This window comes from Camelus dromedarius, chromosome 34 (assembly GCF_036321535.1).
Source record: "Camelus dromedarius isolate mCamDro1 chromosome 34, mCamDro1.pat, whole genome shotgun sequence".
NCBI lineage: Eukaryota > Metazoa > Chordata > Mammalia > Artiodactyla > Camelidae > Camelus > Camelus dromedarius.
Window position 1 is genome coordinate 12,135,123 of NC_087469.1, and position 26,313 is coordinate 12,161,435.

Here is a 26,313-nt window from a genome sequence, read left to right on the forward strand (position 1 = left end):
CCACTCCCGTTTCACTCAGGGTTTGGAAGAAACCCACACACATGAAGGGAAAAATAAATTCAGACAAGTTGCTAAGGAGACTTGTGTAAACTCCAAGCACAGGCATATTTCTTGGCCTTTCCCCCTGCGCTCCATCTTGTATTCCGATCACGCGGCTCTGCGGCAACGTTGCACCAACCTTCTGCATCAATCTTGGCCTTCCCCGTGCAGACTGGCAAAGCACACGGCTTGTCTCTATCACCATCTTTCAAACTTAGCAAGTTAAAAGGGTGCGTGTGTGTGTGTGTGCGTGCGTGCGACTAGTTGGAGGGAGAGGGGGTGAGGGAACTTAATTTGGAATTTTAAAAACATAGGTGTTGAACAAAGAAGAATATTTAGACTGTGTGTTTCGGGGGCAGTGGGGAAAGGGGCAGGGAAACGATCCAGCACTGGAAATTTCCCTTGGCTTGTGGATTCCATCCTTTCGCTGCTCCACTAGCCTTACCCCCACCCTCCACACCCCCAATTAAAATCCCCCCTCCCCTGGCAGAGGTAAGCCGTGCCTGCATCACTGCAGGTACGGATGGAGGTGCCCAGGCTTCTGCAGAAAATGGTGCATTCCACAGAGTGGAACCCTGTCCCCACCCCCCGCCTCCCTGCTCAGGAGGGAGTCCCAGAGAGACCAGCTTTTTGAGAAATAACTGGCCTGATTCATAAAACTGCTACACTGACCCTGTTTAGATTCTAAAGCAGCCAGCCTTTCAGAGAACATATCCATGCTCCGGAGCAGAGAACTTCTCCCACAGTGACACATCCTCGGCAGCAGCTGATATATGTCAACATTTGATTTAGGGGAAAATTAACATTTCAGGACAGAGATGTTTGGACTGTAGGAGCCAATATTTTCCTTTCTCAGCCTCCTGTATTAGAATTTCTAAAATCTTCCCTAGGACATAGAAGGGGTAGATGACAAATAGCCTAAATCACTGCCCAGGGTGCTGGGACAAACCGAAGTCAGGTCTGCATGTGTGTGTGTGTGTGTGTGTCCCTGCCTCTCTGTCGTGGGCAGATTTGGAAGACACACACCAGACAGTCAGAGAGTGAGCATCTGCTCGGTCCCTTCCCAAATGAGAGAGGCTCACAACATCTGCCCACCAGCCACAGCAGGAAAGCTCCAGCGAGGGGCTACCAACCAAGCCTGCGGCCGCTTCTGTCCCAATCCTCAGGGGTGGCCACGGGACAAGGGCTGGGTAAGGGGATGGGGAAAGTGTCTGCATTCGGCACATGGGGCTGCCTGTTGTTGCTCCAAGAAGGCTGTGCAGTTCCCATCTCTTCCCTTTGCCAACCTTTATTTGGTTTTCACACTTCAAAGCTAAAGCAAGCTGTGCTGCCCCAGTTGAAAGAAGGCAGCCGGGCCACCCTTAAGCCAGCAAGATGGAGGGTTTGCTCCCACCATTCGCAGAGAAAGACATGGCCCTGCCACCAGCCCTGCTCGTCCATCCTGAACAAATGACTCCAGGAAACTGAGCCCTGGAGCTGAGAGGAGGGGAGAACCTTGGCGTTCTCTGTGACCTTTTCCCTACAAGGCATATCCTCAGATGTTTCGTGGCACTAAGCCATCATGACTCAATCAACATGAAAAATGAACCTGGAGGGAGAAAAGCAGGGTGGGCCTCTCCCAGCAGGCAACTGGGCAATTGCCCTGTGACCTGCGTGGCCTGGGGGCAGGGGACGGACACCTGCATTTTTTCATTGTCCAGGAAGCCGGTAGCCCGAACCCCAGGAAACCCTGCCTCGTCGCCTGGTGGCTATTTGTCCTGCCTGCTGGGAACAAGAGGACTGTCCCACCCTCACGTGAAGGCACCTTCGCTGGAACACTGCATGATCCCGTGTCATCAAAGAGAGGAAGAATAATTTACAAGATCAATGCGACAACTAGACCTGCGATTCTCCTTCCGTTCAGACTGCCAAAAAAGTCCTTTCCTTTATAAGTCGGCTTACTGCTTTCTCAAGTTCCCCAAAGAACAGAAAACATGTTAGGTACCTTTCATTACAGCACCACCTGCCCCCCTCTCCAACCCAGCCAGTCCTTTGTGGGAAAAAGAAAGAGACCGGTAAACAAATGGTCCATACAGCCAGGCTAGTCTGGAAGAAAGAAGGCATCCGACACATAAAGAGTCAATTTGGATAACTTTCAGATAAAAAATACGGTTTTTCACATCATATTGGAAAATCTTTAATGATTCTGTTCTTTGAGATGCAGAAAGAAAAACAGCCACGTGAACGAACAGTGGCTGGCAAACTAAAATGCTGCCCAGACACACATCTCAGACTGTAAAGCAGTACAATTTCTAGTTTTAACATGGGTATAGGTACATACTTGTGTATGTGTGGATAAACACACACACACACACACACACACACGTGTACTTGCCATCCAAATCTCTTACCTCTAGCCTTGAGGTCAAAGACCACATCTTTTTCACATTTTGTAAATTGACCTTCCCTTATTCCAGCCTGAAATTCAGTCTTATGCCCCCAGCACGGGGTGAGGAACTGAACGTTTGGCTTCTCCATCTTTTATGAGCTAATGCTTCAGAATGCAAAATGCTTTCCGTATCAGTAAGCCTGGTTGATATTATTATTCCACGTTGTGCCAGAGAGCTGACATCGAGGAAAGGTAAGTCTCTTTCCCAAGCTCATATCTTACTGTAATAACAGCATCAGAATTAAGATCCCCGTCTACTCCCCTAAACTGCCGAGGGAGAGGGTCCAAGGTCAGGTGGAAGGAATTTTGTGGTTCCCCTTCTCTCATCCTGCCTTACTTGCCAGTCACCTATAATCCCAAGATATAGGAAACACTGGCCACACGTCCTCTAGTAGCTGCCATCTTGGGTCACCCCAAAGGATAAGCCACCGAATGCTCACATCGGAGGTTGACGTCAGAGGTCAGCTAAGGCTGAGAAAGGTCTCTAGCAGGGTGTTCTAGTCAAGCCGGTCCAACTGTGCGGTCCCGTAACTCTGATCAGGAGGGACAGATAACAGGTCATAGGCTTGTGATTCTGCAAAATGATTTTAGTCTACTTAGACCTAAAGTCCATCTATTTATTACCTGGGGTAATTGTTAGTGCTTGCTGAATTTTTATTTGTCTTCACGCAGTCCTGAGGCAAGACTGAACAGAGGACGCTGTCAAGATTTGAAGAGAGGACATCCAACTTAAAGTGTCCTGTGAAAAAATGTTTACATGTTTTCTATATATTCCCAAGGCATGTGGTTACCAAAGAGTAACTGAGAAAGTCCTAGTGTCCCGCAGGGGTTTTCACGGTGGTTAAGCTCCTCTTCTTGGGTAGGATTCATGTCCATAACATAATCACATCTCTGTATTTTCATCTCACATAAATAATTTATTTCTGACATTTAATATGGACCAGACATCACCTCATGGATGGCTCATAAAAGCACGATCATATTTCCCATTTCTTTCAGCGTGGTATTTTTGGGGTGGCAGACAAGAATGGGTGGGGTACATGGAAAGTTGAGTCCTGAATCCCATCGAAATGATTTGTAAACAGAAAAGGCTGGCAAGAGCCACAGACAGAGTCCAAAATCCCTTCTTGAAACATTTTAATTATGTCATGAAGAACTCAAGATGCCACCTTTTTCTATTTTTATTTTTTAAAAATTAAACCCCTTATGCCAACCCTGACTGACTGGTAGGGGTTGTCTGGAGTGCAAGTCATCGAGAAGGGTTCTGAAGTCCCTCCTGCTCTCAGTAGGAAGGAGTTTTACAAGCGTTGGTAAGTTATCACTGCCCTGGGAGAAGGAGGCTGATGAGGAAACATATACAAAGTATTTGCCATTCCTGACGGACCAGAAAATCCTCTTGTATCAGCATTTCTTTGTCTTCCTCGTGACAGGGGGAAGAGCTGCCCCACAGCCTCTATGTGATAAAGTCCTGAACTCCTGTAAAGTATAATTGTCATTACTATATTATTTCTGGACATTCTAGCAAATAAAAAAGGAGTTCAGGTTGAATTTTTCTCTTGCACGGAATAGGTCTTATGTATTTTATTCACATAAGCTTTATAGAGTACACGCTAAGTGACCAGAACAAGGGAGAAAAAAATAGCACAATAATTCCCATCCTTTTCCCCCAGTCACTGAGTGATGCAAACCTCCTAACAGGTGAGTCTCTGCTGAAGGCAAAGGAAATTGTGACAAAGAGCGATTTCTGTGCTCAGGGATGCTAAATCCATTCATCCTCATTTAGTTCTCCGTAGAACCTACGGAGATGATATATTTTATAACAAAGACCTCTCTCTGGGCAATGCAACCGGTCCAGACTGGCACTACTATTTCTCCTTGGAAGCTCCAGGTGCTAGGTGAGGACAGAGGGGCAAGGAGAAGACACTGTGGTGGGATCTGGATACTGCATCCTCCCTCGCTGACTTTGCCAAGCTCCCCCTGCTAGAAGGTTAGACACCTCTGATGGAACAGGACCTCAGATCAGCAGGCTTGCCTATTCTCAGGTCACTCATCCACAGAGTCCACCAGAAATCCTCAGGCCCTGAGGAAGCTTCATCGTTGTAAATGAGGTCCTCCTGTGTTTCACAGGTTCACTAATGGATGCCTCCCCTTCAAGAAGGCAAAGCTTTAGTCTGTGGTCCAAGTAATCAAAGGGACAGTCCCTCTTCAGAAACAGAAGCCCCCAGGGGGACCCACATCAGAGACTTTCTCACTCCAGTCGATCCAGCTTTCTCTGACCTCCAAAGCACAGGCTGTGAAACCCCAAGACCCAGGGTGGGACTCTCCTGAGGGGCAGTTAGGTGCTGACTGCAGCCTGTGGAGCAGCCGACTTTACCTTCACGTTTCTGAGACGTGGGAGAGGGCATTTTCCTAGCCTCAGCCCCAAGAAACTCAGCCTTGCAGCCTGTACAGGTGGAGATCCTCCAACCATCGAACAGAGGTCATCAATCTTTTTCTGACTGAGCAAAATAGACAGGGCTCGTGGGCCGTTCCAAAGCTGGACCATTATCCAGTCCGTCCCTCCATCACCACGGAGGGCCACAGATGAGCCCCCCAGCTCCTCCCCGCTTCAGTACATTTGGCAAATGAACACGAAGGGTCATGGCCACCACATGCCTTTCAGTGACCTGTGCACACGCAGCGAGGGATTAAGATCAAGTCACTGATGAGTTTTCCTTGTGGACCTGGAGCCCCGGCAGAAGTGGTGACCACAGCAGTCAGGAGCCTCCACCTCTGAGACAGGCATTTTCAAGGAGACTGAGAGTCTTGACCTCCAAAGGGAAAGCCTGGTTGGAGCTCAGAAATAAAATACAATCAAAACTCTGTCTGGAACAGATTTACATAGGATCCCCTGGGTAACGGAAAATTACGAGAAATTCCATCCGGGAGTTCAGCTGAGCACCACCACATCTGTAAGTCCTATTAGTGCTTATGAGATCGACGTGCCTGTGGATTGATGTGGAACTGCAGTTACAGGGAAGGGGCCGTGAAGATGTGAGATATGGCTTCCTCCACCCCCTGCTCTGAGCCTTCTTTGAGGGGATAAGAGCAAGGGGGACACAAGCGCCAAGGAATGCCCCCCGCCGCCGCCACCACCGTCCTAAATTATCACCACCACCCCTGCGCGGGAGCTTAACTGTGTGTCTCCCAGCCTCGGCTTCGTTTCCGCGAGCTTGCGGGCAGAGACGCTGGGATGCTGCTGCTGAAACCCAGAGCTGGATTTTCTTCTTAGCTTGTTCACGGCCCCTCTAGACCCAGGGCAGACAAAGGCACCACCAAATCCTCCCTAAGCTAACATAAAAGCCCGGAGAGAGAGAAACGCTGGCTCCCTAACTGCCTTTCTTACAACATATGGCCCCTCGGCCTCCCTAATGCTAATACGATAAAATTCCTATTTAAACATCTCAGCGGAGGGCTCCAAAAACGCCCAGGCTCCACTGCGCGTGCGCGTTCTTTCTCTCTGCGAGCTCGCTGCCTCGACGAGCGTCCCACTCCCCTGCACACACGAGCCCCACGAATGGGCTGTGCCAGATGGGCTCTTAATCACAGTCATCAGCTGGGAAATTAAATGTTAGAAAACCCAGCTAGTCTCCTGAATTCTTCCACTTGAGATCAGGGCCTGAGCTGTGGCCATGCTGTCCCATATGAGACCCACGCTGCCTTTTAAAGGAGGACCAACGTGACCGGCCCAGGGTGGGCTTCACGCTCTAGGGGCATTTCTGTTTTCTCCCTCAGAAAACTGTGGTTCAGTTCAGTTTCGTTTGGGTTCTGATGGCTGCTATTAATACCTCCTGTTTACAGAACACACACCTTGGAGGAGCTCAAAACATTTACAGAAATTAACCAAGCTTTGCAACCTCCCTGACAAGGAGGCAGGGACCAGACAGCAGTTCCTTCGTCTCAGAGGAAGAAACTGAGCTATTATGCTGGTGCGTTTCCCTGCCACGCCAAGTAGACAGGACCCCCTTGGCCCACTCGTTTCCAGGGCTCTGCTGAAGCTGCCAAATGAGGTAGGTATTTATTTATATGAACTCACTGACTTATTATTCTATTTTCACACACACACACACACATACACACATCATGCTATAAGATCCCAGTGTGCAAATATCATGTCTGTTTCCTGTGAATCTTCCCACAAGTGTCTACTGCAGGTTTCCTTTAGTAGGTGATCAATACATGTGACTGATTGGTCTGCAATAAACCTGTATCTCTTTCTAGAGTGGCTTTCTCCCTGTGCCCAGAAGACTCCTAGATTCTGCTCCAACATCATTTCCCCAGATGACCCCGAGCTTCCATCAGCAGCTGTGTCTCAGTAGTCCTATAGGACTCACCTCCTCCAGCGCTCACCCCTTTCTACTGCAATTATTAAAAAGCATAATAGCGAAAAGAAAGTAACTCTGTGGTCTTGGGGACAGACACACCTCAGTTTGCATCCTAATTCTGCCATTGTGAGACCTTGGACAAGGTCACTAACTTTCTTCTACCTCCTCACCTGTAAAATGGGGATAATCAGAGCTCCTCTGGAATCCCTCACAGCACAATTTGTAAGTAGGAGAAAATATAAATGATTTACTATCCCTCAGTATAGGAATAGATGGAATACCTGATGGGACGTCAATATTGGAAAACACTCCGTAGCCGTTTTAAAGACGGGCAATACAAAGAACTGACAGAGACGTACTTCTCAGATACACCGAGTACGCAGAACAAGTTGCAGAGTGTATGCATGACTCTCTACATGCGAGCAACTCCCAAACTATACTGTCGTTACGTACAGGCTTATCTAAAGGTAAGGAATGAGATCACCTATAGGAAGTGCGTATCGATAACAGGAGGGAACGGTAGCTGCTTCTCCTGCCCTGGATGGGTTCCTTGGAGGTAGAGCTGTGTTTTAATCTTTGCTCCTGGCACATCGCAGGGGCTGAATGAGTACAAGAAAACTCCTCAATGAATGATGCGTTTAGGAATTAATTGTTGCGTCGGGAAGTAAGAGCACTCATGTGAATCACAAAGGATCTTATGTATTGTTTGGAACGTGTTTTAATGTGAGGAGGCAGCCGAGTCCTTTGGGAAGAAACTGGGCTGAGAGTCATGAGGCCTGGATTCCAGAGGAGTGTTTCTTAAAGTGTGGTCTCAGGACCACCAGCCGCCAAATCACCCAGGAGGTTTATTAATCACCCAGATCCCGGGGCCCCACCCCTGATCTGAATCAGCTCCCCGGGACTGTGTGATTCAGGAGTCTGTACTGTAACACTCTCCTTTTTATCTGTACATAAAAAGTTTGAGAATCACTGCTTTAGATCCTGTTCCGACTTCCTGTTGGACTCTGGGCAAACCTTTCCTGAATTCAGTTCCTTCTCTACAATATAGAGGTCGGATGGCACATGTTCCTTTAAGCTGTAAAATTCTATGACCAGGACTAACCCAGTTCCTTGCCTTTGGGCCGGCCTGTACACGAGGCATGTGGGAGGGGCTGGGGTGAACTGCCGTGGGGCCCCTGGGCTGGCATCTGGATACTTCTCAAATTCAGAAGCTTCTTGTTGTTTATTCTTATGCCTTATATTCTTTTAATTCGTAAAACTAACTGGTAAGGACGCTGTCCTAGCATTGGTTCTTAGTGATTAAAATATATAATTTTAAAATTATAATATATTTCTGTTATAATTATAATATATTAACATAGGAGAACTACCATAACAAATAATGTAACACACACCCACACAAGAAAGGGAAGGTGTTATGAAGATGTTGGAACAGATACTAAAAACATTAGGAAAGATTACTGAAGAAAGCCAACAGGACGTCTCTCTCCAGCCTTGGGCATGGATGGATACGAGGAATGTGTCCAGTCGTTTTCATGGAAATTAAAAGCCAAGAGCACAGATGGCTGCGTTGAAGAGGGACCCTCTAGCATGTTCCATGTGCAGCAGGCCAAGAAATGGCAACTGACAGTGTCCTCCAACAGATCCCAAAGGTTTGCAGAAGACTAAACCCAACACCCAGTTAACCCCTCCTTTGGCCTCCAGATAGAGAAGAGTTTCTTCGAGTCACCAAGAAATGGCTCTACGTCTTAAAGAAGAATATCCTGATAGAGAGTCCCACCTAAGGCAGGGTGTTGACGCCAGGGAATCTGGACTCGAGTGCTCTCTGCCCTCTCTACTAGGTGCTACCATCTTGGGTGACTTCCTTAGTCACGCAGAGCCCCGACTGCCTTTTCTGTATAAAATGGGGTTAAGAAGAAGATCTATTCCACAAGTTGACTGGGAAAACTGAATGAAATTAACACATGTAAAAGCGCCTAGCCTTGTGCCCAAGGCATATTCAGCATTAGGTCAATATTTAAAAGCAACTGCTCTTCTTCCTGTGGTAGGACGGCAGGTGACTGTCCTCTGAGCCTCTCTTGCCTTCCTCATGGGAGCCTGATAGAACGCTGACTCAGGATTATTCAAGAGGGGCGTGCCTTTGCAAGCTGTCAGACTGCTTAATTCTAGACTTGCTAAGTTATTCATCCGTATTCCCTTTAATGATCACACACAAATCACACACAGGAATGATGTGTCCTTTTGTTTAAAAAAAAATAGTCTAATGACCCTTTCAGGGGCACCTTGAAATATGTTATTTCAAAAGTCAAAATCACTGATGGCAGCACCGGGCCAATGATCTGGGCTGGTGAACCCTTAGGGCCTAAGACACTGCCCGGCACACAGTAAGTGCCAGATAAATAGCCACGAGACAAACACAAGATCTAATGGTTTTCTAGCCCTTGTAAAAGGAGACACAGACTTCAAGCTTGTTTACATGGTTGCTAGTGAATGGCTAGTAGAGATGGAGGGGCCAAATCTGAAACTTCTTTGGAAATCTCAGGTCAGCGTTAAGCAAGCCACCTGGAAAGAAGCCAGCCTCCGGTGACTTAGATTACTGGACTTTCTTAGGCATTTCTCATAGTTCTGTTTTTCGTATTCACATTCTGTCATTTCAACAACATCAAGCTCTTTCTTGTCAAAATTTCTAAGGGAGAAAGTTACAGTTCCCTGAATTGAAAGCCATCATCTTTGGAATTCTTTGGGCTTCAAAACAGGGACTGACCAGGAGCCCTTAGACTTGGCCTTTTTCTTCCTGCCCCATCCCTTCCTTCCTCTCTCTCACTCTCACTTCTGCTCTCTCACACTTACTTTCATTTTCACGTGTGAGTCAGACACTTGGAGGTTTTGGCCTGCCCCTTCCTAGAAGTGAGTTTCAGACTTTTCCTGTTCATTGCCGTGTGTCCAGCCCTGGCGTAGCATTGAGCCCACAGTTGCACAGAAAAAAAAATATATATTTTTTATATAAATTATGTACTGGCTGAAAGTATCAAGGAGATTTTGTACCAGGGAGAAAAACATACTGTTTTCCTTCCACAAAGACACCCCAGCCATTTCTACTGTGCCCCACCATTTCCTGTTACCAGGCATAGATGATCCTTTATAGTTCATGAATTTACTTGTTCACTCCCCCATGAATTGGGAGAGTCTCAAGATGGGGATAATGTCTTCCTCCTCAGCATCCTCCCACCGAGCCACCTAGAGGCTCCACTCACGGTGGTTGGTGATTCACCAAGTGTGGCTCCTGACTCAGACCCAACATAATCAGGACAATCCACTGAGGACCTTCCAAGGAAGCAGGGACCATGCCTCACTCATGCTGACATACGTAGCCCAGTGCCTGACACATCAAAGACTCTCAATAAATACTGACTGAGGAAGGCAGGGGGCAGTGGGAATGAATGATACCGAGAAGAGAAAAAAATCCAAATGTTTCAGGGAAGCCCAACACACAGCAAAATCAATGAATGTGCTTTTCTATTCATTCTGTCTTGCATTCATTCAACAAACATGTACTGGGTGCCTCATTTGTGCTAATAAGCATGTACTTGGCACCAGTGACTTGCAGATGAATTACACGTGAGTGGGAAAACAGGTATCCATGGAGTGTCCACTACAGAGGGGGAGACGGCTGGGCGATGTACAAGGGATGGCATGCGTGCTGGGGTCGCCAGTGAGCAAGGAGCGCACACACCCCCTCCTACAGAGGTGCAGAGGAGGCAGTGGATGGATCAGGGACAGAGCAGGAAAGGAAACAGGAGACTAAAGAATATTCAACAAAATTCCTCTGCCCCGGAAGCAAGGAACTTCTTGTAAAGACAAGTGCACTCAGGACATCAGTCTTTAAACTGATGGTTAGTGTGATGGCAAATGCTGGCAGAACAAACAGATGCCTTTTATGCACAGTGATGTTGACAGCGCATCCAGCCCAGAAACCCCAACATTCCCATTTGACTGACTCATCTGACGGACTCAAATGCCTGCGCTCAAGTGTGGGCTGACCTCCTTGACCTTGGCACCAGCACATGAGCTGGTTCAGTACGTTTCTAACAAGTACAGGGAAGTGGTGAGTGCTTCTTTTGGTTTTCACAGAGCTGTCTGTTGACGTACACCTGGCATCCAGTGCACTATTTTGTACCAGAGATTCAAATTCAGTAACAAGGAGTAGCGGGGATAGGGGATGAGGAAGGAGGGCATTTGAGAACTTATCAAGACAGAAGCACAGGCACTTAAACACTGGATGAAGCTACTTGAAAAAAGAACCTCCAAATGAGTTATAGCATTGAGACAGAATAAATCCAAGCTTAAGTGCAATTCCTCTGAACATCAACACAGGTAAGAGGGAAACAGGAGAGCGCCACACACAGCTCTTCGGTCTGGCACCGATAAACCCGTGTCTATGCTACTTTTTCACCTCCCAAGACAGCCTTGGCCCACCCAGCCCTGGAAGTGCAGTCACAGACCTCGATCTCCACATCAATGAAATGGAGCCTGTGCTGCTGCACAAACCGGAAGGTAGGAGAGGGCTTAAACTCACATATGAGGGTCTCTCTCTGTTAGTCTGTACAAAAAAGCAATTCAAGGAAATTAAAAAAAAAAAAAGTCTTCAAACTAAACACTCTTTATCCCCAAGCATGTCTGTTTATTCAGTTTCTCGGGGTTTTTCTATCCATCCTGAGGTGTTCCACGTAGAACTGCGGAGGCGGACAGCCAAGGGCTTCCAACCCAGTCCCACCACTTGCGTGGTGGCTCTGGGTGAGGCATCCAGCTTCCTGGCACTCAGTTTTTCTCATCTCAAACATGTTGAGTTGGAGAGTAAGTACATCACCTGGCATCCACAGGTGCCCAGCAGTCAATCAACATCGCTTACTTTTTCTCATTCCCTAATAGAAACACAAGGTAAGGACCAATGCCACGGGTTTGCGTATATGTGTTTGTAAGACAAGGAGGATTAAAGAGGAGCCTACGTGGTGATGCAGGGAACACACCTGAGATCCAGGACTGAGTAATCGAAGGTGAAGACAGAGCTTTATTAAAGAAGGAAGGAAGAAAGGAAAGAAGAAAGACCCTGTTCCTTTGGGGGACAACTCCTTTCTGTTTCATTATCTTTTACTCTTGCAGCCTCCCTATTTCTGGGAGGTTCTCTCACATAACCACATGCTTCTGGGTGCCAAGGCCCTGGCTTCGATTATGCCTCAGGTTTCTATGCCTAAAGAAACCAGCTGCTGTCGGCAGCTCCCCTGTCACACAGCACTCCTGCCCCTGCTTCGTCCCCGGTGAGTCTTCCCACGGGGACCAGAGGCTCCGGAGGCTTCCTGCACAGTGGGCCCAGCCGTGCGTCAGGCAGGCCGGCGCCCTTCTGACTGTTCTTCCTTTTATGAAAGTTACGATTGAGGGAAAGAGGGAGTGGTGTGCCCACGAGACTGCTGTGGGCTCCTTGAGTGTTGTTCCCTCTGCATGGGTGGGACCCCAAAACTCAACTGCTGACAAACTAAATGGCGGTTCATGCTCACTCAACGGCCTTACACCCCTGTTCTCTAAAACTTCTATTCATCATAGAAAACGGGTGTAGGAGACACTTTCTTCTAATGGTTCACCAGTCAGCTGAGCTTCAGAAATATTATGTTCATAAAGACAGTACATGGAGAACTACTGTGTTTTCCTTATTGGCACAATGGAAACATAAGATAATGTTACTTATATTGTAATAAAGATATACTATATCCCTCCATCCAAGAAATATTTATTTTGTGACTTCTGTGGACTTGGCAATGAACAAGACCAGACAAAAGCATATATAGAAGGACTTTTCACATTCCCTTGAATGGTACTTATCGATAGAGTTGAGGTAGAGATCTCATGGGTATACAGTGAAATCCTCTGTCGTGTTTTTCCAGTGCATCGCATTTCACTCATGTGATACTTCCCTAAACATAGCTTTTTCACTCAGTGCATTCTCTCTCCAAAATGTTTTTGGCCAATCTCGAAAAACTGTCATCTCTAATATAAAGAAATGGGGTTCCCCATTTAGGATGATTTTACACTTGCTACGGAAATATCAGTTTTAAAAAGAGAGGCTGAGATTGGATACTCTTGGCCTCAAATCCCAAGTAGAGAAGAAGCACATGATACCTAGACGATGAACGTCCTCAAGATGGAGCCATCCTTTTCCATAATTTCCCAGGTGAGTCATGTTTGTAGGGGTCTTCAGGGAAGAAGAAGGATGGGGGGCACGGGTGGACGAGAGCACGCCAATGAGAGAACTAATGGTCTTACACACACATCCCTTGTTTCTGGTTAGTTTAAGATTTTCTTCTTCATTCACTGGGCAAATAGTGACCACTACTTCCTATGTGCAAGGAAATGAACAGGTAGCACATGAATTAAGATAAGAAAAAAAACGTCCCCGGCTAAAATATACATTATATATCCCTTCTGAAGAACTTTTAAACTTAGGAAAATATGATTTCTTTTAAAGAAAGTAGCACTTGGAAAACAGGATTCCACGAGTTTAATTCCAGTCAGTATCAGTCCTTTGCCCATCAGAGGTGGGCTGGAAGACTGGAATGTGGCATCTCTTATGAGTGGCGGGTAGCAGGGAGGGTATAGCTCAGTCGTGGAGTGTGTGCTTAGCACGCATGAGGTCCTGGCTCTGATCCCCAGTACCTCCATCTAAGTAAGTAAATAAGTAAGTAAATAAATAAAACTAATTACCTCCCCATCCCCACCCCCCAATTTTCTTTTTTCAAAAAAAATTTTTTTTTAAAGAGTGGTGGGTAAATCGTGTTGAAGCTTATGAAGAATATGAAACAGCAGCTAGTGGCTCAATGATTAGACAAAGGCAAGAGACAATTTTAAAATTCAGCAAGAGAGAAGACACGTGGCCTCACCCCACACGGTCTGGAGACGTAAGTCCCACGTGACTCCTGCCACTGGTAGCTGCTGTTGATCAAGCAGTAAACGTTTAGGCCAGGACACCACAAGATTTATAGAGATATTCTCATTTAATTCCCACAACAGTATAATGGAGTAGGTGACGTTTTCCCCATTTTATCCATCCTCTAGATAATGTGAGGCACACAGAGGTGTGATGTCTAAGCTCGCACAGTCAGGAAATGTAGAGCCAAGGTCTAAGCCAGAATCAAGGCTATCTGACTGCAAAGCTTGCCTTATGTTGCCAAATTCTGATCAATCTGGTTGAAAGAGACCGAGGGCTGCTTCAGAACATTTCCTTCATCTACAAGAGTGACTCTTAACCACTTGTTGGATCTCAGACTTCTGTAATAACTTTATGAAAGCTGCTCTCCCTAGAAAGAGACATGTATGTTTATAATTTGTGTGTACGTGCATTTTGGGGGGATTTCCAGACTCCTCGAAACAAAGACTGAGAAACTGGGCCCTGAAAGTTGCAGGACCTGGCAGAGATGTAGTGGGTAAAAATATCTCCTTGGCTAAACCAACCAGATTGATGCAAATTCTATAGTATAAGCAATTCTTCACAAGCACAGATTTTCCCCTCACAGTCTTGATAGATAGAGACCTCAAATTATAAAGATATTCACAAAGGACACAGGTTACCTGATTCCCCTTGGACTTTGGAGTGGGGGTGAGTCAGCAGCAGTGTCTAAGGGACTAGGAAAGAATGTTGTTAGAATGAATGGCAACCCTACCGTCGGGCTGAGCCCCTTGGTCATGACCTTGACGTTCAAGGAGTTGGCTCAGACAGTTCTAAACTGAGTAGCCATTTCAGACAGCCCACAGCCCGGCAGGACGCCACTCTCTGACTCTGCCATCATGACACTGCCATCTGCAGCGACCAAGCGGAGATTTCTCAAGACCAAATTTATCACACCAGAGATTCCATTCTTACGTAAGAATCACCTGTCCCTGGTGCATAAGTTTCAGCACCTCGCTGAGCCAAGGGTGATCAAGGTTTAAAGGAAAGGGACCTGAATAATTATCAAGCAGATTTCCTCTCTGTGGGGCTGAGTTTTGAAAAATCTTTGCGTCCTCACATGGCCCTCATAGGGGACTCATTTTTCTACTTTCAGTCTGCCTCACTGCGGTTGGGGGAAGGATGCTCTGGGAGCCACAGGCAATCTGTCTTCTTGGAGGTTCTGTTCAAGCTATGACCTCGGGTTGTTCCCACTTACGTCTGTCCTCACAAGTTTCAGCTTGCTCGCAGCATCAGCTAAATAACCATACAGCAAAGCCTTGCCTTGTGTTACCGAGGCCTGAGAGTAATCTTACAAGCCCGGAGCTAGGTATCCCTGTATCAAAGGCTGCAAGCCTACAAAGAAATGAAGGAATGGCCCTGAAATTTATATAGCAGTTTGAGAAATCTACTCCTTTAGCTTGAGACCTAGGACTGCAGGTTCAAGTGTGTTGTCTGAGAGCAAACAAAATGCCATTGGCAAGTGACAGAAGGAAGCAGAGTTGTTTATGGAGAAGGGGCACTGGGGTGATGATGGATGGGACGGCAGGATCCTGGGAGGAGGAAGTCTCCTCAACTAAAAAAGGGGCCAAGAAAATTACCTACAGCTCCACTTGGTGAAAGTTGGCAAAATTAAGTTCGGGTTAACAAATATCTGGGAAGGTTTGAATCTGTGACCTTGGGCAGACTGTTCCTTCTTCTGGGTTCCCATTTGTACAATGTGGGAATAGGAAGACGGCTTCTTCCTGCTCTGGCTTGCTGTCATGGATGGTGGAAGAAAAGGCCTTTGAAGCCAACATAAGTTCCCCTCTGTCCAGGGAAACATAAACAACAATAACTCCACAGCCTTCAGCTCCGCTCCTGAATGAGTTCTTTGCTTCTGTCTGAGAGGAAAGCAGCTCGTTCCTCGGGGGAAAGTCCAATGCGGAATGACAGAACATGCCCCTTCCACTCTGGTTTCACTATGTTATTTTGAATTATTATTAATACGTAGAATACTCAATATAAGTTGACGAGATTTTACGGAGTGTCTGTCATGTCCCCAAGGCTGCAGTAGGTCCTCTGAGGAGATACAGAAGACCTCTGTGACACGTTCAGGGTCTTCAAGGATCTTAACAATTTCTCAGAGGTGTACATATTCCATTTTCAAAGCCAAGCAGAAAACAAGCCATTGTATTTTATTAGTCTAACTTTTAAGGTAACTTACTTCTCTCTATTAGTGTAAGCAACTGAATTTGACTGAACTTGTCTGTTTTTACACATATGATTATTTTATACGTATTATTTATGTTTTATTTATCTTGTTATACCTGTCTACAAGAAGACTCACTGAACAGAGCATACGTTGGCTTGAATTCTGGTTGGATGTCTCTAGGTAAATCACAGATAAAAGTCAATCAAAAGACTTTTTGAATTTCCAAGCAAATGCATACTTGCACATTGTGACGGTCCCCTCAAGTGCACGTTCTATATGACATGGAAGAAAACTAAATGAATCATTTTTGGGAAACGACTCTAATTCCTGAGTGTGCTTATTGCTTAACATTTTTGCACATCTTCGAGCTTATTGGTTAATATTTTTGCACATCTTCTGAACACTGATGCTGCCTCAAGGTGGTTCCCAGCAATGGCCTGTTACCCTTTATTTTTTCAGATACCAAGTAGATCGTCAGTTATGTCATCTTCCCCAAATTTTCTAAGACAAATCACTAATCAATTTATTGTAAATGGTAATCCTTTCAAACATACACGTTGGGTACAAAACAGAATGTTCAGGAAGTGAAGGTGTTTCAAATGACATCTCTCCAATGCAAATTATGTTTGTCATGACCTGAAAATAATGGTCGTAACTGTTTTGTATGAATATGCCTTTGTGTACTTTCAATTACATGTACTTAAACATGTAAGAATGATATAAAGCATGGTATATCCATTAATGAATTTGCCAGCCACATTACATATTTCTAAGCAGTTTATAAAATGACACACCAAGAGTTAACGTATGCTATTCTTAACTAAGAAGTGATATACTGTATTGCCGTGTTTTTCTTTCAATAACCCATAGCATTACTTGGGGACCTTAAGTGTTCAGAACTCGGTTACCTATACTCTTCAGCTCATGAAGTCTCTAAGGCTGTTTGTATCCACTGCCGTTATGGTGAACCCAGTAAGACGAGGGGCAGATATTTAGGGTGACCAACCACCCCGATCTCCCTGGGACTGAGGAGGTTCCCAGGACAGGGTACATGCTATGGGAAAGTCTCAGCAAATGGGGGGAGGGCAGGGTATGCTGACCAGGCTGTGGGTATTTTAATTTCTGTTTAAAGTTGGGGAAACTGAGGTACAGAGAAAGTGCTCTGCCCAGTTTACCCAGCCAACTAGAAGCAGATGTGGGACTCAGTCTGTATTCCAAGGAGACCAAGGAGACCACATTCGCAACGAGGCAGATCCCTGCTACTTCCTCCATACCTTACTTCCACCTGGAGCTGTGGGAAAACCAGTGCCGCCTTTTGTCTTTCTAGCATGCTACCACGCCAAAAGTGCGAGGCTGAAATACGGGAAGTCCTATTGAATGGGGCCCTCCGCCAATATCCTGTATTATCCAAGACAAACAACACTGCAGCTTTGTGTTTTAAAGGGAGTGACAGATGGACTGAGAGGATCTGATGATCACAGCTCTTAAGAGCAGAGGAAGTACTAGTGTAAGGTCTGTCTACCCCACCAACTACCTCTTAAGACCGCCAATTATTTCCAGTCTTGACTGGGCCGTGTGAGCAATTTCACGAAACAAATCAACTTAAATGAACCTTAGAAAAAATGACCCGGTAGCCGCCTTTTGAATTACAACATAGTGACAGCTAACATTTACCGAAGGGCTGAAGGTGTGCTGGATGCCAGGCTTAAAGCTTTTCCTGAATTCAGTCGATTCAGGCTCACAATAATTCCACCAAGTAGCAACTAACACTCCCACTTTGCAGATAAGAAAAACAAGGCTGGGAAAGGTAAAGTGACTCATCCAAGTTCACACAGCTGATAAAAAGTAGGAGCTTGGATTTAAACCCAGGCAGTGTGACCCCAGAACCGGCGCTTTTAGCCATCCACTGTATCACTTTTTTTTTTTTTTAAGAAATCTGTTTGTTTTTTTTTTCTTTTAAAGAAGCCTGTTTATCACTTTTAATACAAGCTGCTAAACAGTGGTTTCCAATGTCCAATCACTCAGACAATGCTTTGCTAGGCCTTTGTAGACCTAAGACCAGGTAGCATGCGTATTCCTCAGATGCACAGTGGGTGTGCTGGTCTACCCGTTTAGGGCGAAAAGCATGTGGCTTTCTCGTCATAGGTATTAAAGGATCTGAAGGAAGAGATTTTTAATCTATCGATTAATTCCAGAGTGAGATAAACTGTCCTGCCAAGCTTCTGTGATTTATTCAGTACCTCTATTTCTCTTTCTGAAACAAAATGTAAATAATATGTCCAAGGCTTCTATGAGAAATAACTAGGTAAAATAATGAGAAGGCACTGTGCAAACTGTAAAGTGTTTTGTACAATTATCGCATATGTTAAGGAGCTTCCAAAATAGCAATTTCTTCCAATGCCCTTGCAAAGCAAATGAGACACAGCTGCCGGAATGCTCTGCAAAAAGACAGAAAAATCCAGCTCTTTCAAACATTCAAGGGGGGAAACACACACCATAAAATTACCCCGAAGATGAATTTTACAAGAAGCGCGGAAGTGTCATCAACTTTTTCCGTGGTTAATTCTAAAAGAGTGCCAGCGTCGCCAAGATCAAACAAGCAGCTCTTCCCCAGAAACCTGGGGAAATACGCTGTTTAATGGCACTTGCATAAGAGTTAGAAATATAAATTATACTCACACGAGGAGCAGAAGTGAGGAAGCCAAGTTTACCGGCTCTTCTGAGTCTTTTCCAAAGTCAAGTCTGTTGGGGGGAAAAAAAAGGAGAGACTTGTTTTAAACTTAACAAAAGGAGGACTTTAAAAAAAAAAAAGGAAAGTAAGAAGGATGAGGTGCTCATGGTGACTCAGCACTTGCCAAAGGGCAGCAACAATTAAACAAATTTGCTCAAAGAACTCTTAATAAAATCAGCATTCCCTGTAATCTCGGAACAAGATTGCACCACTAAGGAAAATGTTTCAGCAACACATTTGGGGGGCTATGGTTTGATGGAAGTTGCCTGGGGGTGGGGGAACTCAGCGATGAGTCACAGACTCCTCAGATGAGGTGGACTAATGCTAGAGGAAGCCGGGTTGGATCTCTGCTCTTTTTTCTCTCCCTCTCTTGAGAGATCCCAGCCCTTCTGCAATCAGCCAAAAGGAACAAGTGAGCTGGCCATGGGGCAAAGAGAAATTGTCAAACAAGTGAAATCAAGTTTCACTTGCAGTATGAAGTGTATCCATTATATAAACAAGTCCTGGGATGGGGAGGAGGGAAGATTTTCCCAGGATCCTTTGCGCCCATGAGAATCTTTTCTGTAGACGCCTGTCTCCGGGCAGAAGAGCACCTAGGTTATCCAAGATGGAGGCTACAGAGATTTTTAAGTTCTTTGGGGAAATAGAAAAATCGCGATTCCTCTTAGTAACTACTATCTTTACCTACCCTTTTAGCCATCAAATTCTGTGCTACAACTAGCTTCAGTTTCTCCAGTTCTAAACAAACATGTCTTTGTGGACATGGATGAACAGTTTTGGCTTTGCCCACTGAAAAGTATAAATCTTTCATATATTTTCACATAGTTATTCCCATACGAAACTTTATAATGGAAACCCAGGATGTTCTCCTGCCCCTTCTCAAAGGACAACTTCCCACCCTCTGCCTCAGAAAGGAAAAAACATTTAGATACTATGGTACCATTTCCTCCATTTCAGGTGGTCCAGTACAGACTGCGTGGAGAGTTTACACTTTCACATCTTAAGGAAAAAAACAACTAAAAAGGTTAAGAGCTGGAGATTTGACATTTCCATATTAACTTTTTTTTTAAAATCAAACTGCTGATATTGACTTCTTTTTTGTTTTGGATTAAAGTCAGGTGTAAAATATTATATTTTATGTAGTTTTTATTGAATATATGTAATATTCATGAAATGAATATTTGTAAGTTATGCTGCCAGCCAAACCGTTCTCCTTCCTTCATAAGCAGAGCTACTCAGTGTTAAACAACTGATTACCATGAATGAAGGAGTGGGGCATCCTTAGAATTCTCTAGAAAGTTGTTAAAACCATGCTACCACCATTTGGGTTTCCCCTTGAAAAAAAGGAAATGATTGTTCTACTTGGTTTTATTTTGTTCTGAAGAGAAAACACTTTTAATTGGGTTTGAATATTCTTGTTGGTTTTTGTTCTTTCATTTTGGCATTTCTATAGCAAGATGGAATAATCTCTTTTTCATCAACCAGAATGATAGAATGATAGCGGTTTGAGTATGAAATACAGCCAGGTTCCAGAGGAACCATATTAGAGTTTTCAGGAACAGGAACAGCTTTTTCTCTAGGGACAGAAGGTGAGATTTTCCTTTTGTCCGCAACCTTTAAATACCAAAGCATGAACCATTTCTACTACATACATGTCCAGAAGCATGAACTGAATCCCATGAGAGTGAGCCAAGCACGGTCTCTAATAACATCTCCTCCATCATCTCATCTCCTTAGTCAGCTCCTAAACTGAAACGTTTATTGCATACTTTTTGATATTGTGTTTGGCTTTGTTTTATTTTTTGGATAAATATTGGTAGAGGCATATATGTGGGCTTTATTTTCTTTTGAATACGTTTTGATATTTTATGAGACAATGTTGGCTCGCACCTCATGGAGAAAATGGAAACAATCAAAAGGCATTTTACACGGGGTCTCAACACTGCACCTGCCTCCTCTACCAGCATTACTAATCCAAACATGCCTGTTACCACAGGTGAAAATATCTGATTCCCCCGAAGCCAGATCTTCCACTTGGGTACTAACTATTATCACTATTTGTCAACCCAATGAAATTGCTTAAGGAATCCTTCCAATCGTTCCTAAAACATCAATCTGTCCCTCTCTACCGGATCATCTCCATCAGCACACAATCGTTGTTGTTTTTTCCAACCCCAAACAAACACAAACACCACCACATCCTCAGATGGACCCCACTCTCCTCACCTGTTTCCATCCCATTTCTTCGCCTCCTTTTGCAGGAGCATCAACAGATGCCTTTCCCCACTACTGCCAATTCATCTTCTGTCATTCTCTCTTCCCCTACTTAGACCAGGCTTTAACTGTCACCATCTCACCAGATACGTTCTTGTTAAGGTTACTGATGATCTCGAGTTGCTAAAGTCAGTGGTAAATTTTCAGTTTTCATCTTGCTTGACCTGTCGCCAGCGTCTGACACTATTTTTCACTGCCCTCTGATATCCTTCCTTCTCTTGGTTTGTAGGACACCATCCGCTCCTAGTTTTTCTCCAACTTTGATGGCCACTCCTCCTCAGTGTCTCCTTGATGCTTTCCTTTTTTCCTCCTTGACCTCTTAGTGCTGGAGACCCCCGGGGCTGAGTCCTTTTCTTTTTCTCTACTTGATAATCTCACTCGGCCTCACAACTTTTACTACCAACACGCTGACGACTCCACCCTCAGCCCAGACATACTCGGTGTGTTCTCAAAGCCCCATGTTATGTGCGATCCACAAACAACGCGACATCTCCCATCAGGTGCCTAGCAGTCATTTCAAACTCAGTATGTCCAAAACCACAATCCCAACATGTCTCACATACTTGCCCTTCCTGCAGCCTTTCACACCTCAACTGACAGCAATTTTCATCTCTCTGGTTTCTCAGGCCAAAACCTTCTTTATTCTTGAACACTTTATGTCCAATCTATCATGGAATCCTACTGAACTTTACTTTCCAAATATATACAGAATCAAACTACTTCTCACCACCTCTACAGACCAACCCATGGTCCACGCCACGTCATCGCTCGCTTGGGGTACTGGTGTAGTCTCGTAACCAGGCTCTCTCAGCTTCTAACCTTGCCCTGCTCGGTATATTCTAAACACAACATCTGGACAGATCCTTCTTAAAAAGTCACCATTTTGCGGTGACTCCTATTTCACTTAGATTGAAGCCAGCATCTTTTTCAGTGACCTACCAAGCCTCATATGATCTTGACCTTGCTCTATGTTACCTCTCCGATCTACTACCACTTTCCCTTTCTGGCCTTTGCACGGTCTGTTCTCTCTGCCTGTGACGTTCTTCCCTAGATACATGCTTACAGTCCCATCTGCCTCAGGTCTTTGCTCAAATGGCTCCCCGATTTAAAACTGCAAGTGCACATACCACTCTCCCCTGCCAGCCCCTCACATCCTGAACCTCATTACCATGCTTTATTTTCCTCCTTTCCATAGCATCTACTATCAGAGATATAGTATGTTGCTGTAAGTATTATGTTTACTGTCTGTCTCTGCTAGAATGCAGGCTTTGCAAGGGCAGGAATTTGAGTCGATCTTCGTCATGTCTTTCCTTAAATATCTAGTATAGTGCTTGGCATATGAAGTCACTCAGTGAGTGTTGAATGGAATGGAATGGAATGGAATAGCCTTCCGGGGGGGGGGAAAAACCTAAATTGATAACATTGTGCCTATAGGAAATAAGGTCTCGACTTCAAAGAGCTTGATAGAGAATTATTGTCTAGGATCTAATTATATCCTAAAGCAAGAGGAAAGGACACTTGGATATGTGGTCCCTCATCTGGGAAAGAGAGTATGGAAACAAAGATGATAACCTAGGGAAAAAATGGAGATGTATCTTCCCTCTTTGGCTTTTAAAACTTCAGGCAGCACATTTTCAGATGTCTCCAGAAGGAGTTTGGAAAAGACCACAAAATGGTTCTACAAAATCGTGAAGGAGCTAGAGGTTTAATTTAAGAAAACAAACATAAAACAATCTGGCTTTCTTTTTCCAGTCTTCATCACAGTTCTATATAGACACTCTGAACCATGGGTGTCTGCCTGTGCTTTGCACCACTGATGGCTTATCTAAGTCCCATTTTCTTAAAGTAGTCTCAGAAAAGAGAAGCAGCCCATGAAGTATTTATTTTTACGAGCCTCGGCAATCCTAGGGCAGATCAGGTGGCACAGTATTCAGTGTGTGGTCCTTGGACCTGCAGCTCTAGCAGCCTGGGAACTTGTTACAATTCCCAGTTCTTGGGACCCACCCCACCCTCAATGTACTTCATCAAAAACGCTGAGGATAGTATCCAGCTGTCTGTGGTTAACCAATCCTCCAGGTGACTCTAATGCCTACTTAGTGGTAGGCACTCGGTTTAAGAAACTTGAGGAAACAAAATGAGAGAAATCAGAATTTTGATTTTCAAGTTTACAATGACTTTGTTTTTTGTTGTTGTTGTTGTTTTTTAACAAGGCAGCATTAGAATATAGGCCTCGTTTATGAAATACTCTTTCCGGGCATTCTGCCTCAGATTAACGAGAAAGTGGTAAGACGCCTCACATATTCCAGGAGCCTAATTCAGTGATTTCACAATGCTTTCAGCTACTTGGCTCTTGGCTCTTACTGTTAAGATTTATGAACCCACATGGCAGAAAACCATTCTTCAAATTATCTTCAAGTTGACAATTCCATTTCAACAATAAAGATGATTACAATGGAATGTGAATTAAGAGGGAAAAAAATAGCTATTGAGGATTGCAGGAATGTGTCAAAAATGATGTACTAGTTACAAATAATAATCCACAAGTAGGTGACCAAGAGCCCTTTTGCTTTGATGTGCTTCATAGAGGATTACAACACAAAGACCATGTTTGTAAAGTATTTATTTAAAGAATAGAACACTGCCTCGTCTGTGAAATTCAAACCCAATATTCTTTAAGCCCAACTTCCTGTAACTCTCATATTCCTACCAGTTTTTTTAAAGTAGATACATATCCCATTTTACAGATGACACACAGATGACGAAACAGCTCAGTGCCTCATCTGAGGACACGCTGTTATGGACAAAGTCGAGAACAAGTCTTGATTTCGGATTTTCTTATAGATGCCGATTTAATGTAAGAAATATGTGTTAAGTACCTGCTCTGCGCCAGACCACAGATGAGGGGAGGGGGATATAAAATTTTCTGACACAATCCCTGCCTTTAAAGAGCTCAATGCAAAGGACCCTGTCTCCCTGATTGTTTAATACCCACCTTTGTAAGGTCTAGCAAAGTCAATGAAATAAATGGTAGAGATGGTTGATTTCAGCAGTAAGGAAATCTAGGACCAGCAAGGATTACATCACGAGGTGTCCCAAGATCCTTGCACTGACCCTGCAGCATTCCATCCAGGCGCCGTGTATGTCTTGCTGACGAAGAGTTTACAGGTGCCCTGTCACGCCCTACTGAGATTTCATATCCAGAACAGAATGTGGAGATACTATGTGAAGACATGGTAAGCTTGCAGAAAGGCAGTGAGAATCGGAGCTCGGGATGAGAGAAGGCTAAAATCTATTTTTGAACAAGTCACATTTTACAATGAAAAAAATAACATGATGTTCAGAGATGCTTCCAAGCAGAGACTTGTTACAACTGGTGTGCCCTCCTTCCACTATTCTCTCCACTATCTGAGTATGGGATTGAGCTTGGGAGGGGTCTGTATTTTTCAAAACACCAGCAGCTCTGCTTTAGCAAATGTTTAGGCTAAGTCGAGAAACTTAACGTGACTGGGAATTGGAGACCTGACTTCAGGTCTCTGTTTTGTCACTTGCTGGCTTTAAAACTAAAGGGAAGATTTTGGTGGGGAGGGGAGGTGAAAACAAGAGAACCTCAGACAGAATCTTCTGAGGAAGTTAAAGCTTTCCATAAAGTACTAGAAGCTATACAAATATGAAGCCATATTCATGTCTTCAGTCAACATTTATTTGTAATGTACCCTAAGTGGCACAAGGTCCTGGGGGTACTCAAGTGAACATAATAAACTGTTGGTGTTTTTTAATCTATTACGAGAATTTGGGGGGAACACCCTCAGAACAGTAAGCCAAAAGGACCTGAGATATGGAAAGACTGGACTTAAGAGTTTTTAAATGAATTGAGATTGCTTAACTAGAAAAATTAGAAGACTAAGGGGTAAGTTTTAATAACTTTTAAAAAAAAGTTTACAATCTCATTTTAAGATGACCTTAGGTCAGCCAATATGAAAGCTAAAAAAAGAAAAGATTTTAGCCTCAAGCTATAGCAAAAAAAAAAAAAAAAGTTTAAGGAAGAGAAGCAATTAGGAAGTTTTTCTAGAATTGCTAGAACTAGAGACTGAATTCCTCTGCTGAAGATATTTTGGAAGTGATAAGCTAATTCCCTCTCAGTGGGTTTAAAGATATGACTAAAAGTGTGGTCCTAGAATGGTCCTTTTTTTTTTTTTTTGAAGTTCCACGTCTAAAATTCTGTGAATGGTAACTAGGTAGATTAGAAGTCTGTTTTCTTCTCTCTCCCTTATTTGGCTGATAAGTCTTCTTCCAGATTTGGAAACTCGTAGACATTGCTACGAAATGTATCACAGCCCATGACTCACTGTGCAAAGGACAAGTGTGTAAATTGCTTTACCAGTGAAAAATCCTCTGCCTGTCCTCCCTACTCCCCTTTTTTTTCATCTGGGACCAAATTTTAGTTTTTTTCTCTCTGATTCACATCCTGAGGAAATCAAATCACAAAATGGCTATGTTCAATTTTAAAAAGTATCTCCAACCCACCACACTTTAAGAATGTAAACTCTTCGTAATTCAGACGTTCATGATCTTTCCCCTCAGAATTTCCTTTCTTCAGAAGAATTCGGTGCCATTTAAGATAGGTAAAAGGAGTCATTTTTTAACGTATGACACTCGTGCACAAAGTTATGCTAAAGTCCCCTGAGCCAATATGTCTACACAGTGTGTCTGCCAGTGGTAACCATTTAAAAGATGGGAATTATCAGGAGAAAGAACTAAAGGTTATTTGAGCCCATCAGTGCCAGGTATGCTCAGGGCTCTTCTATAGTAATGACTGACATTAACTGAATTCTTAGTACGTTTGAGGTACCATTCTAAGTTTTACATGCATTTTTTTTTTAAATCCAAACTACTCCATGAGATAAATACTATTATGGACTCCAATTCACAGATGAGAAAATAAGGCTCAGAAAGGTTAACTCCCTTGCACCAGATTAGACAGCAAATAAGACACAAGGATGAGATTCAAACTCAGACCTGTCTGACACCAGGACTTAAACTGTTAATTACCACCCTCATTAGTCCTCTAAAAAAACATGGATATACCATCTCCATTAGGTATATAAGAAGTCTTATAACAAGGTAAGGAGCTGGATCAAGAGGACACAGATTGTTAATGCTTCTTTGGCCTGGGATTTGAACTCAGGTCAGATGGCCTCCAACATTCACCCTCTAGTCATGGAGAGGGTGAGCCCCGAAGTAACTACCCTCACTCACATTCACTCCATGTAAATTATTCTTAAATAGGTCCAAATAAATGGCTGTTCTGCA

The 26,313-nt window shown here is 44.2% G+C and overlaps 1 long non-coding RNA gene across 1 annotated transcript in view; it reads right to left on the reverse strand.

Annotated features, from left to right (window-relative positions):
• Positions 1-26,313, reverse strand: part of LOC105094508 (uncharacterized) — a 202,218-nt gene that overhangs the window by 18,511 nt on the left and 157,394 nt on the right. The window contains exon 4 of the long non-coding RNA XR_010378936.1: positions 18,678-18,740. This is a non-coding gene — a long non-coding RNA (uncharacterized LOC105094508). The remainder of the gene's footprint in view (positions 1-18,677; positions 18,741-26,313) is intronic.